This window comes from Sardina pilchardus, chromosome 18, assembly GCF_963854185.1.
Source record: "Sardina pilchardus chromosome 18, fSarPil1.1, whole genome shotgun sequence".
Taxonomy (NCBI): domain Eukaryota; kingdom Metazoa; phylum Chordata; class Actinopteri; order Clupeiformes; family Clupeidae; genus Sardina; species Sardina pilchardus.
This window is the reverse complement of record NC_085011.1, coordinates 10,102,817-10,114,511: the sequence shown is the minus strand read 5'-3', so window position 1 is coordinate 10,114,511 and position 11,695 is coordinate 10,102,817.

The following is an 11,695-nucleotide window of genomic DNA, read 5'->3' as shown; positions in this document are numbered from 1 at the left end:
CGCTGCCTTGCTCCTTTTTGTCTTTCATGCAAGCTCACCACAAGACCTAAATCATCCCGAAAGTTTGTGCTCATATCTGAAACTCAATTACCCTTCCTCTCCCGCTCGGTGGATTGGCTGTCTCGGTGTGATGATGTACTTCCACGCTCTGTCTCTCTGGCGTGGCAGTGGCTTATAAGGGACAAAAATCAATTACACAGAGCACTGGGCCTGCCAGTGGCGGCGGGGTAATGCTGCTTTTGGAGCACGGAGCAGGCTATCTCTCATCAAAACACCAGGCAAAGCTTTTAAGCTTTTTTTTTTTTGGTGGCTGCTCTTCTCTTCTAATGGGCCGGTTCTGTGAGTGAAAGCAAAACACAGGGATGGGTAAGTAGAGTGTGTGTGTGTGTGTGTGTGTGTGTGTGTGTGTGTGCGAGAGAGAGAGAGAGAGAGAGAGAGAGAGAGAGAGAGAGAGAGAGAGAGAGACAAGCAGAGTGAGGGGGGTAGAGAGAGTGAGAATTGAGAATTGACTACGATGGGAGTGAAAAAGTGAAAAAAGAGTACTGTTTGTACCAACGTACAGTACACATCACCTGAACAGATCTCAGGTGTCAATAAAAGACCATAAAAGACACAGTCAGCGATGTAGTCCCTTCAATACTCAATACGTCTCAGGATTCTTCCCCACTGATACAGTATGACATGGCTGCTGGAGTCAGTGCCAGGTCACTGGACCTTGCTGAGAGCCTCAGAGACAGGAGGCAACAGAACAGACCACTGCCACCACACTCTTGCACGACACTGCGTGGCCTACTGCTAATAAGCATGCAATCAACTGCTGTTCCATTACGTGCCTGTTAATTACCATCATAATTTCCATAGGGGAAAATACTGCCACCCTCCCATAACCCACACACACACACACACACACACACACACACACACACACACACGCATACTCCACTCACATCCCTCCAGCCCTCTCCTCCCTTAGGTCAGGGCAGAGACAATTTCTTGGGATTGGGTCAGCCGCCATCTTAGGCTTGTTAATGGCTAGGGTCAAGTAAAGTTGAGAGTGGGCTTAAAATGGCTATTTTTTTTAAATAGCATTTGTGGCCACCATATGTCACTGGCTAGACATTCAGCAGAATGCCGGTATATGCCAGTTATGCCTATTGCTAGATGATAGTGGACAGGCGTTCGATAGTTGTCGAACCCCTCCCTAATAAGAGCTACCTACTCAAATGAAATATTGCGTACAACATCCAAAATTGCTCTCAGCCTATTGCAATGGTAGGTCTTGAGACAAGTCAGAGTGCTGTTGTAGGGAAAGGTAAGAAAGGTAAGAGACTAAAATCCCTCGCACAGGGTTATTGAGCACTTTCTTCTGCATGCGTGTATGTGTGTGTGTGTGTGTGTGTGTGTGTGTGTGTGTGTGTGTGTGTGTGTGTGTGCGTGTGTGTGTGTGTGTTTGTGTGTGTGTGTGTGTTGAATCCAACAGTTTGTGTCTTCCTTTGTGTGTCCGTCTGTGTACGTGGTCCATTTGCTAATTCTCTCTCTCTCTCTCTCTCTCTCTCTCTCTGCTGAAATCTGTTGCCAGCGCCACCCAGCTTAATGGCCTGTGGGTAACCCTTCTGAAATTGCTCTGACACTGATTGGCAAGGTGAATTATTCGCTGACCCTCGCATGAAGGCGTTCGGCCACTGTTGGGCTGCACACTACGACACCAGTAATGGGTTTGAGCTCGCGAGGAGCACACAGCAGTCTCCTTCATATACTGTGAGATTATCAAATAATGCATCACGACATCCACGGTGGAGTGCATTACACAGCAGGGGGGCGCATAAACCACAGTGCACTAGAATGCATGGAGCTGTCCGTGGTACTGAAAGTCATTGTTCACTATTTCCCACAGCGCTTTAATGGTCTCTGGCCTCATTGACCTTCAATTGCAAGCCACACACACAGATTACAAATTGTAACTTTAGGACTCCACACTTGCCAGACATGGATGGCTGTTTAATTTCCATAAGTTATGCAAATGGATGGAAATGACTAGCATAGTGTATCTTTCGTTCTTCTTAAACAGCTCCCTTTTCTGCGCTTTGAAAATAAGCCCGGGTCTCATTAACAGCGCACAAGACATATAAAAGTAGATGTTACCCCGTCCTCTCGCAGCGTTTTGGCTGCATGTTCAACAATGATTCGCTCATGAAAGATTTATTTCACACGTTGTGCCTACTGCGCGTAGCCTCGCGCGGAGCCAATTAATCTCAAGGAGGTGTTTGATGAGTCGTGGATGGCAACCGAAGCCGCCCGCACTGCCACGACAGCGTGGTCTCAGAGGTAGCAGAGTCTGTCTTAGATCCACAGAAATGTATCAGTAATCTGCAGTTTGAAACCCATTAGCAACGTTGACTCAACTGGGTGGAACAGCTCTATCTCTTGAGAACATAATCGAGGCTTGTCGTATCTCAGGTAATCCCTAATAGGTTTTCGACTGCAACAGTTTAGAGCTTGTTGGTGCATTAAAGCCACATCACAGTGTTCTTTTATATACAGTATGCACACACACACTAGAAGGTTACTGTGTGATTTATTCATTACACCCATGAGCTAATTGAAAGAATACAACACCACAATTCTCACGTGGGAGGGGTCATATTCTCATGGGTATTCCCAACTACTCAGCAAGGCAAATCGAGCCAAATCACTGAGCGCCATGGAAACAGAGGCAAAAGGGAGAGACAACAACATCCCAAACTCGTATATGCTCAAACATATGCCCAATATGTTATACCTAGAGTCCGCAGATAATAAATATCCTGTGCGTGCTCATCTCCAAGTAATTAAGATTCATTATCGTCTGCATCCTATGCATTTACAGTGACAGGTTCAATAAGTCACAGTTCACACTGTACTGTACATCAACACCTCAGCCTGAGCTTGATGTGCAGTGGAACAAAGAGGAGGCCATGAAATATGGAACACTCCTGTCCGAACGCCTCTTAACGCCGCCATTTCATTAATGCATAACGGCACCTAACGGCCACTGCACTTCACAAACTGTCCGTCATTAAACTTTCATCGGAGTTGAAGTCGCTGCGATTGAGTGGTATTATCAATTCATTAGATGGGGCCCGGACACTGTTAATGAAAGTGTGTTAGGTTAAGTGTGAGCCATAATGAAGAGTGGAGTTTATCTTCTCTTTGAGCGGAGAGGTGTGTCTAGGGAGAACAGAGGACCACGCAAGACAGGACCAGATGAGAAGAGACTAGACAAGACAAGACAAGACAAAACAAGACAACACAAAACAAGACAACACAACACAACACAGACGCTGACTCCTGCCTACTTGTTTATTCAGCATTCTGTTTTCCCTGGATGCCCAAAGGTTAAAACACAACAAGCATGAACACACACACACTCACACACACACACACACACACACACACACACACACACACACACACACACACACACAAACACACACGCAAGAATACACAATTACTCGACACCATGTTCTCTGTTCTCTAGCTCTCAAACTCACTCATAAACATGTGCAAATACACACACACACACACACACACATACTGTACACACACACTCACACTCACACTCACACTCACACTCACACTCAGACTCACACTCACACACACACACACACACACACACACACACACACACACATACCATTCATCCACTGTACAGGCAGAATATGTGTGCTTTTTTCATTAAAAGCAAGAACATAAATACTTTAGCAGTAACACATTTACATATTTTCATTATATTCATTATGCTCTTAAAAGCATTATGCTTTTTTATGCATCGCCATTCAAGATGTGAAATCTCTTCCATTTCCCCACACTAAAATAAATGAAGATAGACTCAAGTCCACAAATTATGCACATGTCCGCCGAGAAGCTCCAAATCATGGAGGAAAGCACCCCCTGCGATCTCCTCACGCTCTCCAAGTCTGAAACAATCATCAGCGGCAGCTTTCTAAACCGCCGCGTTCACACTCACGTCTTCGCTGTGCGCCACACTTCCTCCGTGGGCAGGCAGGCACCCCACCGCTGGTGGTAACACTGGTGGATCATCATGACTCTCTCTCTCTGCTCGCTCCCCCACACCGAGCACTGAGTGCTGGCTGCCCAGGAGTGCTGCGCATCACTCCCACCCGCGCCACTCACTCTGACACAAGCCAACAGGGACACCTTGTGGGGGCTGAGATGAATGTCACATGGCTACTAGAACAGTTGCTGCTCCACTGGAGTAGTGGTAAGGGGTAGAGCATAGACTGTAAGAAATAGAGGCAGAACTGCAGCAGGCAGATATGCTATTTCTTGAAGATTTAGTTGAATGTTTCAGTGCAGTGAATTTTCTAATTATGATTTCAAATGTATAATGCCAATGCTGTTTTTTTTTAGGCTGTCCTGTTCTGAGAAGTGGAAAAGGGGTACACATAAAAAGAGGGCAACAGAGAAAAGAAGGACATGGCTGGGTAGAAGTGAGGGCTTTTTTCTACATCAACTCACATCCTTAGTGCCATGATCCCTCAGCTTGGGAAGGAAGTACTGTGCATTGTTACGCTCCACAGCTTCGACCGCTTGCTCCGTTTGCCTGTCAGTTCACAGAGTTGCCTGCAGGGGGAGCTCTGGGCCCATTCTCTCTCAGCTCAGCAGTTCAACAGGCAACAATACTCATGCAGCTCACAGCCTCCACCAGGGTAAACAGCCTACAAGTGTGTTTGAGTGTGTGTATAGTGTGCACAGGCGTGTCTCTGAGTGTGAGTGTGTGTGTGTGTGTGTGTGTGTGTGTGTGTTATAGAGAGAGAGGTAGGGAGAAACAGAGAGAGAGAAAGAAAGAAAGAAAGAAAGAAAGAAAGAAAGAAAGATGAAAAAAGAGAGAAAATACAATTTCAGTAGCGCTTTCATCAGGGCATGGTGAATGAGCCTGTGTAAACAAATCAGAAACAGATCAGAGTGGTACAGACTATTGAGTGGAGAGAGAGAGAGAGATGGTGAGATAACCAGTGGTAGCGTGTCATTGTAGGGGAGTGGAAAGCAGTAATGTTCTTTCTCTTTCATCACCCCTTCACTTTCACACACACACACACACACACACCGCTATGCTAACGATACAGTAGAAAACTTGTGAAAGTAAAAAAAAAAAGTAATAAAAGCATCCTTGGGAGAAGAGACAGAATACTGTATCCAGAAAGAGGGATACGGGCAGGCCGTGACTGAGACTGCGAGATAAGAGGAGCGATATGATGATAGAGTGCAAGGCGGAGGGAGGGAGGAGAAGGGGTGACGATGATAGAGCGAGAGGGCATGGGGGGAGGGAGGAGGAGTGGAGGAAAAGAGGACGTTTGAGTGAAAAGATGCAGAGAAATTGAAGTGATAGAAAAAGGATCCTGGCTGGCACACTCGGCATAGCGGTATTGAGCTAAAAGCCTCTCCGCCACGGCCACCACACCAGCATATCTCAGCTACTTTTCTTTCATCTGTTCCATCTCTCCTGCTCTCTCTCTCGCTCCTCTCTCTCTCTCTCTCTCTCTCTCTCTCCTGCTCTCTCTCCCTCATCCTCTTGTTCGCTTCGGGGAACATCATTAGAAAGGAGGGTTTGTCACACACCAATCTCTCTCACGCTCGTCCCCACCGTACGCTCTCCCTTCTCCTCCCACTCACTCCTCTTCCTCCCTCTCCTCTTCCTCCATCTTCTCCCTCTCTCCCATCTCTCTCTCCCTCTCCCTCTCTCTCTCTCTCTCTCTCAGTGTGAGAGTTTGTTTCTCCAGTGCCACTCTCCACTCACTGCTGCTGATGCAAAGCACAGCCTTAACCGTGTACCCTGAGGGAGGAGAGGGAAAAGAGAGAGAGGTTCCCACTGGACAACCGAGCATGTGTGTGTGTGTGTGTGTGTGTGTGTGTGTGTGTGTGTGTGTGTGTGTGTGTGTGTGTGTGTGTGTGTGTGTGTGTGTGTGTGTGTGTGCGTGTGTGTGTGTGTGTGTGCGTGCGTGTGTGTGTGTCTGTGTGTGTGTTTAAGCCTATCTGTATGTGTTTGTATCATGTGTGTGTAGGAGGGGAGCTGTCAACAGACACATCACCCAGCCTGGCTGTTCCATTACCAGCCCCCCGAGTCCCTGTGATGATGTGCTGCTGACCTCTGTGGGAGGCCGGGCCCACAGCAGCCAATTCACAACCACTCCAGGAGCCGGCCACCAGCGGGGCCCTCCTCCCCAAACCCGCTCCCCGAATGCGGCTCTCACAACCTGGGTGACACAAACACACACGCACGCACACACACACACACACACACACACACACACACACACACACACACAGACACACACACACACACACACACACACACACACACACACACACACACACACACAAACACCCACACACACACACACACACACACACACACACACACACACACACACACACACACACACACACACACACACACACACACACACCTCCTCCCCCAGCGGCCGGTTCTCTGCCACCATGCCACCATCATGCCGGCGCCGCCTGACTGAATATTTTCATCCCCGGATCAATCGATCAGAACCGCTGCTGTTCTTAGGCCTGTGCCGCTGGCTGTCCAATCGATGAGTCGGCACAACGCTTTTATCAGCAATCACTGCAGCTCGCCAGTCGATTGCACCCTCCCCCCAAAAAAAACCCACTCTGTTCTTTCAATTAGTCACTAGGTAGTTCTATATTCAACCCCTTGCGAAGCAACCTAAAAATATTCACAGATTGACGGGACAAAGCCATGGGCTGACCTACTGTAAGCAAAACGATTTGCTAGTGTTTCATGGATGCCAATTTCATCATAACAGCTACCGAAAGGCTTAATAAATACAATAATTCAATAGTTTCAATACGTTTGTGTCAGCCTGGCGTTCGTAGCATAATTATGTCTGAGAACAGGCCTGAACCAGTCAATTTGTTCATGAGTCACAGTACCATGGTGAGGCCAGGGGCCAGTAGTGCTGTGCCCTAACACCTTGAAAGCGTATCAGTTCCACTTCAAATGGGGACTAATTGATCCTTGTGAGCTGAATCCCAGGACTGTGACTCATACGTCACACACACACACACACACACACACACACACACACACACACACACACAGGTTGTCCAGAGTGAGACTCTGTCAGAGTGTATGAGTGAGTACAGAAGATTCCAGAGGCCAGGGGGATAAAGAATAAGGAGCGACTTAGCAGGTTATAAAAGATTCAATTATGTAGCGATAAGAGCTGAGGAGATGAAAGGGACATGGTGGGCTAAACGGAAATATTCTGTCGCCAACTACTGCTTGGTTCCAATGTCTGATAGAAATGTTCCCTCAAATTTCTGTATTTATGGCGGTGAATTATTCAAAGGCAGGGAAGTCAACAGAAGAGGTGCTTGTACAGTAGTCTTTGTGTATGTTTAACCCTCATGTTGTCCTCAAATCTTACCGACGTTCGTTGTCCTTGGGGTCAATTTGACCCCAGCTAAAAAAACTCTCAAAAAATGATACAAATTATTTTTTTTACCCAATTTTTTTTGTGGTAGGTACTAAACAAGAGTGTAATAACCACCATCAAAAGCCATACAAAACAATCCCACCCCCCACACCCCTTTATGAACCCTGGAACCCTGACTGGCAATATGGCCAATCCAGTGTCAACAGCCCAAAGGCTGACTTTTTGGACTTTTTCAGACCTGCCAAAATAACTTATATGTAATATGTACTTGTATATGCAATAATGATAATAACTACATGTTCTCATACTATTACAATAATAATATCCATAATTTGTCAAATATTCATTTTCATCATGTTTCATAAAAATGGGGTCAAATTGACCCCAATACCACCAACGTAACTATTTTTTTTACAGGACATTGGAAACATATTTTTGTGCAAATTTCATGTTTACTCTGTTGTACCCTTCAAATGAGGAAAAGTCATGAAACTTGAAGCAAAACAAAAAAAGTGAACCATATATTTTATGATGTTACTGTAAACACTGCTTGGGGTCAAATTGACCCCAAGGACAACATAAGGGTTAAAACATTACTGCAAATCCAGCAAATGGCATACACAACAGCCTACAACATCCCCAAGGCTTTTTTTTTAAAAAAAAGATGATGAGGAAAATGGGTAATCCTGATCTTGCACTCTTTTTCTGTCAAAAATACCTCAGCACAATCGAACCAGTCCTCTGTTTTGATCTCGTATCTTTGCGGGTTTTTTACGCTTTTTCTCTGGTGCTGGGAGAATATGAGCTGCTCCACCTTGATCAAGCTGTGCTGTAATCACATGTGAGCCTGATTCCTGATGGCGTACCCCAGCGGACGCTTATGAACCCAGCCCGTAGCAGGCAAGCTGTCAGTGTTAGACTGGAGAAGGGAGAGATGCTGTACTTCCACACAACACACACACACACACACACACAGAGAGACACAGACACACACACTCACTCACACACACACACACACACACACACACACACACACACACACACACACACACACACACACACACACACACACACACACACACACACACACACACACACACACACACACACACACACACACACACACACACACGCACACTTCATACCCCCAGTTTATTCACTCTCACTCTACAAAATATAAAAAAGTCCAGGGACCAAAAGTCCACGGAGAAGCGAATGTCATTGTACTGTAAGTCAGATCCTGCTGATTGGATATCGTTATTTTCTGTGAATGAAAAAGCTACAGTATCTCAGCAGGAGATGTTCATCATGAGGCAGGCTGATGAGATATCACTCTGACCTAGATCACCTGATCCTCACCAGCGCCGTGGTCACAGAGGAGCGCTGAGCGGTAAAGGACTCTTCAGACCTGACTGAGTCTCTAACACAGATTGATGATCTCTCTAGCAGTGAATCTATAATGCCAGGGTCTTGCAGTTCATCACGTCGTCCACATCGTCACACCTGCCATTGTCCATAGGGCCCTTCTCACTACATTCACAAAGAAAGACTACTCCATCTCTCTATTTTTCTTTCTCCCTTTCCTCTCTCCCTCTCTCTCTCTCACACACACATACTGTATGTACGCAACAGTTTGTAATCCTTGCAATGTAGTTGTTCCATAACTCATCACATCTCTATTGTCTCTGTCTGCCCCACTGCGAGTGTGCGTGAGTGTATGTGTGTGTCTGTGTGTGTTCTGCTCAGCAGAAAAGTTGTGTCTGCAACATTTCACACTAAACATCGCGTGCTGGTGTCAGCGGTCCCGAAGTTTGCCCACACACCCCTGAACCGATTTAAGCCCCCGACACGAAAACCTCCCACCCTGTCGACGTACAGTACAGTCACCAGGGCCCACTGCACAATAAGCAACTCAGTGCACTGCACTGCACTGCCACGGCCGCTGAGAGCATTGAGTAACAGGCCTCACACTGGCAAGCGTTGAGTAACCGGCGCGGGGGCCCTGGGTGTCCGGTCACCAGCGTCATTAGGGGGAGTTTTGACGTTGGATAACCAGGGCGCGCGGGCACAAGCAGGAGCGCGAGCGGGGTCTTCCTGTCTCCAGGGAGCGGAGCTGCTGAGACGAGTGATCGCGCCCCACTGCCCGGCGCCGCGCTGGGGCCTCCCAACATCCTTCTCCTCCATTGGCTGTCCGCTCCGATCTGTCATCCCCCGGCTTCCGTAATCGCCCTGACCAGCATGGAGCGGAGGCTCAGTGGGCCGCGCCCGCTCTGCATGGTGGTGTGTGTGTGTGTGTGTGTGTGTGTGTGTGTGTGTTTGTGTGTGCGTAAGTGTATGTGGGAGCGGTGACCGTGACTAGTAGTGACATGGATGTTGGTGGGGGAGGGCTCTTGTTGCTCGCTCCTGACAAACTGTATTCCCTAGCTGTCTCTTTTGTGCCCACTTTTTTGCAGTTACAGTACCTGAATACAGCCAGGGCTTGAATGTATAATTGCTCAAGGAAGTTTATTTCTATTTCATATATATATATATATATATATATATACTGTATTTACTGTAGGTTTGAATAAAGATGCTAGAATATTATTGTGCCAGTTGTCTTGTAGTACTCTAATCCTATTCCATGTTTTCTTGCTTTTAATAATATACAGTTTCTGCAGAGCTGTCATTTGAAACTGATGTTTAATGTGCTTTGCTGACAGAGGAATCCCACCCACACAGTCGGTCTCATGATGTACACAGAACACAGGCCACAGTAGACCCACACAGACCAAAATAAACATCTAAGCCATCCGTGATCCCACCACTCTCTGTCAAAAGAGGTCGATAGTCTTTATAAACAGATCCTTCATTTCTCTGTCAGTATGTGTGTGTGTGTGTGTGTGTGTGTGTGTGTGTCTGAGTGTGAATGTGTATACGTTTCAGTCAATACAGTATAACATCATTGACTGATGGTGATGGACTAGGAACTCTGCTCTAGTAGCAAACAGTTGCCACTGAATGCAAGGCATGCTTCCTAATACTTCACTCATGCTTTATTCATTACCCTGACTGTCTATTACACTTGTCGGCATGTCACTACACGGACACATGATTGATGTGGGGCTGTATCATTTACTGCAGAATGACAGGCTCTCTGCAGGCAGTCACATTCCGTATACCATGAACTCTGAGACGTCCTGCGGGCGGACTTTGAAGGAGTATCGGCCGCCTCTACGCTACTACAGTGCGCTTCAGAACCACTCTACAGAGAAATCCAATCTAGTCTTTGATGAGCCTCGGTTACTGGCTACTTCTCACCGCTCGCCCGGAAGGCAGCGGACTCCGGGTCGGATGCGGGAGTGACTCCGGGCCGGATGCGGGGGAGTGATTCCGCGCCGCTGTCGGACGCTATCGAGGAAGGAATCAGCCGTGATCTGGAATTCTCTTTGAGGGGATGTACATCTAAGCACATGAGGTGACACTCTTTCAATCTCTCTGGGGACGAGGACACGGTGGATGAAAGCTGATGTAATTTGTTTTCGTTTCAGAAATAACACGTCTCGATGCCTTCCATCTACTCTGCAATTGGAGACTTGAGATGCAAATTCATCTCTGCCTGTTCTCATTACTCTTTTTTTGAGCTAAGTCTTCCTCGCGAATGATAACTAGCTACAGTATCTGAGAAGAGTCGAGGGGGAATGGGACACTTGCACACAACAGAGACAGTTGGATGGGTTTCCTCACTCCGTTTGAGTTCCGCACGCAATCAAGCGCTCCAAACGCCACAATCATCACTGATTGTCCCGCTAGAGTATCAGAGAGGAGGAGAAGAGAGAGAGAGAGAGAGAGAGAGAGAGAGAGAGAGAAGAGGGGGAGACATGAGAGGAAAGAGAATAATAAGAGACAATTAGGACCTGCTCTGTGGCAGTAGTTGGTGCTGAGGGGACCATGTGAGCGCAGACTCATCTCCACACACTGCACATCCCATGGCATGGTTAGGCACCACGGAGAACTGTGCCACGGCTGAATCTGTACTTTTGCTGTTCACAGTGTAAGTGTGTGTGTGTGTGTGTGTGTGTGTGTGTGTGTGTGTGTGTATCGAGGGAGTTGATTCAACAAAGTCTTCTCTTACTAAACTTCTCTTACATGGGCCCCTGTCTCCACTTGGAATGCACAAATAGAGTCGCACGGTTTAGTAGTTATCAACTTACAGTACAATACTTAACGTAACACAGCAATGGCAA